The sequence below is a fragment of the Apium graveolens genome, chromosome 7 (genome assembly GCF_009905375.1).
Source record: "Apium graveolens cultivar Ventura chromosome 7, ASM990537v1, whole genome shotgun sequence".
Classification (NCBI taxonomy): Eukaryota; Viridiplantae; Streptophyta; class Magnoliopsida; order Apiales; family Apiaceae; genus Apium; species Apium graveolens.
In genome coordinates this window covers 118,755,215-118,761,545 of record NC_133653.1, presented here as the reverse complement: position 1 = coordinate 118,761,545, position 6,331 = coordinate 118,755,215, and the positions used below count along the sequence as shown (strand labels likewise).

General features: G+C 44.1%; 1 non-coding gene across 1 annotated transcript; it reads left to right on the top strand.

Moving 5' to 3' along the window:
* The first annotated feature begins 5,978 nt into the window (after positions 1–5,978).
* LOC141675766 (small nucleolar RNA R71) lies at positions 5,979–6,085 on the top strand. Its single transcript, XR_012556401.1, has one exon. It is a non-coding gene; the product is annotated as a small nucleolar RNA R71 (small nucleolar RNA).
* Positions 6,086–6,331: the final 246 nt, after the last annotated feature.

Sequence of the window (6,331 nt, the reverse complement as noted above, 5' to 3'; positions counted from 1 at the left end):
TGTTCATATGCTTTGCTCCCCTCAAAAACTTCAGAATTCCTTGGTAAATAAACTCACCAAGGTCCACATAGTATTCCTCATTCAGAATTCCCCACAACAACTGTGCTCTCTTAACTGTGACCTCGTGTGCATGTGAAGAAGGCAAAATATTAGCACATATAAATGCATTCCATGCACGGGCATACCTGTTCATGGCGATCGCCGGAAAGTGACGATACTCATTATTGGCTGGACTGCGGTTCCAAACTGTGCCCGGTCGACAGAGAGTCGCACAAATCAAATCCAAGTCAAAATCCTCAGCAGTCTTTTCATTCCAGTTCTCCTCCTCGGGCTTCCTCTCTCGCTGTCCAATCACACGGCGAATCGCCGCAGGATGATAATCAACCGTCAGCCCACGAACTACAGAAAACCCATTCTTTTCAGCCTTCGCGTTCGCGTAGAACTCGCGAACAACACTCATCGGTACTGCTTCGGGTGACTCACAAAAAGCTATCCACCCCTTCTCTGCAATCATGGGCAACAACTCACCATCCCTCCCTGATGGTAAAAACCCCCTCTCCTTCAGAATCGGCTTCCCCAACAGCCTAGTGTACTCCTCCTCCGCAGCTCTGTCAGTTAACCGAGGCCTTGCAGCAGTTACCCTTGATGAATCAGCAGTAGGAACTGTGCTGCTGCTGTCAATAGTGCGTGCTCTCTTGGGTGCCATTGATTTGTGAATAAAAGTGTGTAAGAACTGATTTTTGATGTTTATGAGAGGGTTTAAGTGTAGGAAGTTTGTGGGAGATATGTGGGATAGGTGTATGTATATATAGGGTGTGGAGTAGGTTAAATTAGATTAGGAGTGGGGTTGAGGGATAAAATCATGGGGTAATGGGAAAAGAATTCATGGGTTTATGGGCTGTGATGGGTTTTTGTGTTTTGTGTTTTTTTTTTCTGAACTGTAAAAAATTTTCTGGAACTCGACCCCTGCGCGGCCGCTCAGCATTTCTGCGCGGGCGCGCAGCAAGCTGCGCGGCCGCTCAGCATTTCTGCGCGGGCGCGCAGCAAGCTGCGCGGCCGCTCAGCATAGCTGCGCGGGCGCGCAGAGAGTCTCTGGAAAAAAATTTTTTCAGCCCCTTTTTTCTGATTTTTTTGTGTTTTTGGATAGGTTATTAACTTCTAAGGGTTCCTGTAACAATAATTCATGGGTTGCCTCCCACGCAACGCTTCTTTTTCGTCATTAGCTTGACGTTTCGTACCCTGCTCAAGTAGTCAACAAAATGGCACTAACCACTTCTCGATTTGCCATGTCCCCATAGTAGTGCTTCAACCGCTGATCGTTAACCTTGAATGCTTGGTCCGGATCATTCTCAAAAATTTCCACCGCTCCATGTGGAAACACAGTTTTGACAATAAAAGGTCCAGACCACCTTGATTTCAACTTCCCAGGAAAAAGTCGGAGCCGAGAGTTGAATAAGAGAACTTGTTGCCCTGGCACAAATAACTTTGGATGTAGCTTCCTATCGTGCCACCTCTTCACCTTTTCCTTATACATTTTGTTATTTTCGTACGCTTGAAGTCGAAATTCATCCAGTTCATTAAGCTGAAGCATTCTTTTCTTACCAGCTGCATCTAAATCCAGGTTCAACTTCTTCAATGCCCAGTAGGCCTTATGCTCAAGCTCCGCAGGTAGATGACATCCCTTACCGTACACCAACTGGAACGGTGACATCCCAAGTGGAGTTTTGTATGCTGTTCTGTAAGCCCAAACAGCTTCATCGAGCTTTAAAGACCAATCCTTCCTTGACAGACAAACAACCTTCTCTAGAATGCGCTTTATCTCTCTGTTAGACACTTCCGCTTGACCATTTGTTTGCGGATAATAGGCAGTAGCTACTCGATGATTCAAATTATAACGCTGCATCATAGAAGTGAACTTACGGTTGCAAAAATGCGATCCTTCATCACTTATGATTACCCGAGGTGTTCCAAACCTTGTGAAAATTTGCTTATGAAGAAAATTTAGTACTGCCTTTGCATCATTTGTCGGTAAAGCTTTAACTTCGACCCATTTTGAGACATAATCGACTGCCAGCAAGATGTACTGATTATTGCAAGACGAGATAAAAGGCCCCATGAAATCGATTCCCCATACATCAAAGACCTCGACTTCAAGCATCACATTTAATGGCATTTCATCCTTCCTTGACAAATTTCCCACTCTTTGGCAACGATCACACCTTAAAACAAACTGATGAGCATCCTTGAACAAAGTAGGCCAGAAAAAACCTGCTTACAGAATACGAGCTGCCGTCTTCTCACCTCCATAGTGTCCCCCATAAACCGTGGAATGGCAGTCTCGTAATATCCCCTCCGTCTCACAGAACGGGATACATCTCCTGATGATCTGGTCAGCTCCCTGTCTAAAAAAATATGGTTCATCCCACATATACCACTTCACCTCATGCAGAAACTTCTTCTTTTGAGCGGATGTCAAATTAAGAGGCATTATATTGCTGACGAGATAGTTTACAATATCTGCAAACCATGGTTCTTCCTCCTGAATTGCAAACAACTGCTCATCCGGAAAAGATTCATTGATTAACGTCCTATCTTGTGAAGTAGAATCGGGATTCTCCAACCTAGAGAGATGGTCAGCTACTTGATTCTCAGTACCTTTTCTATCTTTGATCTCTAACTCAAATTCCTGAAGTAAAAGCACCCAACGAATGAGTCTCGGCTTCGAATCCTTCTTAGAAACCAGATAGCGAATAGCTCCATGATCAGTGAATACTGTTACTTTCGTACCAAGCAGATAAGATCGAAATTTCTCAAAGCCAAAAACTATAGCCAAAAGCTCCTTCTCAGTAGTGGTGTAGTTCAATTGGGCACCATTTAAAGTCTTACTCGCATAGTAGACCACATGGAAGAGATTTTTCTTGCGCTGTCCCAGAACTGCACCTACCGCATAATCACTCGCATCACACATCATCTCAAATGGTTCTGTCCAATCTGGTGCTGTAATGACTGGTGCCGTGATCAAACTCTCCTTGAGAGTCTCGAATGCTGCCAAACATTCATCATCAAATTTGAAAGGCACATCTTTCTCAAGCAAATTGCACAACGACTTAGATATCTTTGAAAAGTCCTTGATGAATCGCCGATAAAAACCCGCATGACCAAGAAAACTACGGATTCCTTTCACAGAATTAGGTGGGGGAAGATTTTCAATGACTCCCACCTTGGCCTTGTCCACCTCCAGACCCTTGCTAGAGACCTTATGCCCAAGGATAATGCCTTCACGCACCATAAAATGACATTTCTCCCAATTAAGCACCAAATTAGTTTCCACACATCTTTTGAGTACGGCACGCAGATTATTCAAACATTCATCATATGAGTGTCCAAAGACGGAGAAGTCATCCATGAACACTTCGACGTTATTTCCAATCATGTCAGAGAATATAGCCATCATACATCTCTGAAAGGTGGCCGGTGCGCCACATAACCCAAACGAAACTCTGCGAAAAGCAAATGTGCCAAATGGACAAGTGAAGGTAGTCTTTTCCTGATCCTCTGGTGCAATACAAATCTGATTATACCCGGAATAACCATCCAGAAGACAAAAATACTCATGTCCCGCCAATCTGTCAAGCATCTGATCAATAAATGGAAGAGGGAAGTGATCCTTCCTTGTGGCTTTGTTCAATTTTCTATAATCCATGCATACCCTCCATCCTGTAACTGTTCGAGTAGGGATGAGCTCATTCTTTTCATTTGCGACCACAGTGATACCTCCCTTCTTAGGTACACATTGTACGGGGCTCACCCACGAGCTGTCAGAAATAGGATAAATGATGCCTGCATCTAGCCATTTCAGAATTTCTTTCTTCACCACCTCCTTCATGATGGGATTCAGTCTTCACTGCTGTTCCACAGTTGGCTTACTACCTTCCTCTAGCAGAATTTTATGCATACAATATGAAGGACTTATCCCCTTGATGTCTGCTATGGTCCATCCTATAGCCGATTTGAATTCTCTCAAAATCCTTAAGAGCTTGTCTTCCTCACTACCTGAAAGGTCAGATGAAATAATAACAGGTAACGTAGATGAATCACCTAAAAAAGCATACCTCAAGTGTTCAGGTAATGGCTTGAGCTCCAAGGTAGGTGCTTCCTCTATTGATGGTTTGAGCTTCCCTTCAGCGTTCTTGAGGTCAGAAGTACCAAGAGATTCAAATGGTATGTCCAGCTTTCGCTTCCAGGGAGAAGCGTTCAGATATTGTAATTGCTCGTTGCTATCTTCATCATCGCTGTCAAAATCCCCCACTAAGGCCTTTTCCAATGCATCAGACATTAGCATGTGATCGAGTTCCGAAGTAACCGCAGAATCAATCACATCCACTTTTAAGCACTCCTCATCTTCTGTAGGGAATTTCATTGCCTTGAATACGTTGAAGGTCACATCCTGATCTTGGACCCGCATAGTAAGTTCACCTTTTTGCACATCTATCAAGGTACGGCCAGTAGCCAAGAAAGGCCTCCCCAAGATTATGAGAATCTTCTTATCTTCCTCAAAATCCAGAATAACAAAATCTGCTGGAAAGAAGAGCTTATCCACTTTGACGAGCACATCCTCAACTATGCCCTTTGGGTAAGTAATGGAACGGTCAGCCAATTGTAGTGACATGTACGTGGGTTTTGGATCAGGCAGATCTAGTTTTTTAAAGATCGACAACGACATTAGATTAATGCTTGCTCCCAAATCATAAAGGCACTTGTCAAACGTCAGATTGCCAATTGTGCAAGGAATGGTGAAGCTTCCTGGATCTTTCAGTTTTGGTGGTAACTTTTGTTGCAGAACAGCGCTGCATTCTTCCGTGAGAGCAACGGTTTCAAGGTCATCCAGTTTCACCTTCCTTGAAAGAATAGTCTTCATAAACTTCACATAACTAGGCATTTGTTCCAGAGTCTCAGCGAAAGGTATATTGATGTGAAGTTTCTTGAACACCTCTAGAAACTTCCCGAACTGTCTATCCAGCTTTTGTTGCTGCAATCTCTTAGGAAAAGGTGGTGGAGGATAGAGCTGTTTCTCCCCTGTATTAGCCTCAGGAAGAGTGTGTTCAACAGTAGTCTTCCTTGGTTCCGCCGCTTTCTCCTTTTGCTTAGATTCTTCACCTCTAATTTCAGCTTCTACTTCTTTTGCCTTTTCAGCATCAGCTACTTTTCCAGACCTTAAGGTAATAGCCTTGACTTGCTCTTTAGCTTCCTTCCTGCCTGGTACTTCCGTGTCACTGGGAAGAGTGCCAGGTTGACGATTGAGCACTGCATTGGCTAATTGACCAATTTGATTTTCCAAGGTCTTGATAGAAACCGCCTGACTCTTGCACAACAGCTTAAGTTCCTCAAAATCAGCACTAGTAGGTGCAGCTGCACTTCCCTGTTGAGGATATGATTGCCTTGTAGCATACTGCTGTGGTTGCTGGAATCCAGGTGGGTTAAAATGTTTACTCACTCCTTGCTGATATGGTGGCTGAATAGCATTCTGATTATTCCCCCAGCTGAAATTTGGATGATTTCTGTTGTTAGGATGATAGGTCGCTGGCACAGGCTACTGTTGTCGCTGATAATTATTCACATACTGAACAGATTCGTTTACAAGAGAACACTGATCCGTAGCATGAGAACCTGCACAAAGCTCACAAACCATAGCTATTTGATTAACTCCATACGTAGCCAGAGAATCAACCTTCATTGATAGCGCTTGGAGCTGGGCTGCAATAGCAGTGGCTGCATCAACTTCCAGAATACCTGCTACCTTGCCTGACGTCATCCTCTGAGTTGGGTTTTGATGCTCATTTGAAGCCATCGTCTCGATAAGATTATACGCCTCAGTATAGCTTTTAGCCCATAAGGCACCTCCAGCTGCTGCATCGAGCATGGGCCGAGATTGGGCCCCCAAACCATTATAGAAACTAGTGATCACCATCCAATCCGGCATTCCATGATGTGGACATTTTCTCAACATTTCTTTGTAGCGTTCCCAAGCCTCGCACATAGATTCTGTAGGTTGCTGCGCAAACTGAGTAAGAGCACTCCTCATAGCAGCAGTCTTTGCCATCGGATAAAACTTCACCAGAAACTTTTGCGCAAGATCTTGCCACGTAGTGATGGACCCAGCTGGTTCAGAATGTAACCAGTCTTTAGCCTTGTCCCTTAGTGAGAATGGGAAAAGCCTCAACTTGATAGCCTCATCAGTCACGCCATTATACTTAAAAGTGCTGCAGATCTCGACAAAATTCCTTATGTGCATGTTGGGGTCTTCAGTTGCCGCTCCTCCAAAAGAAACAGA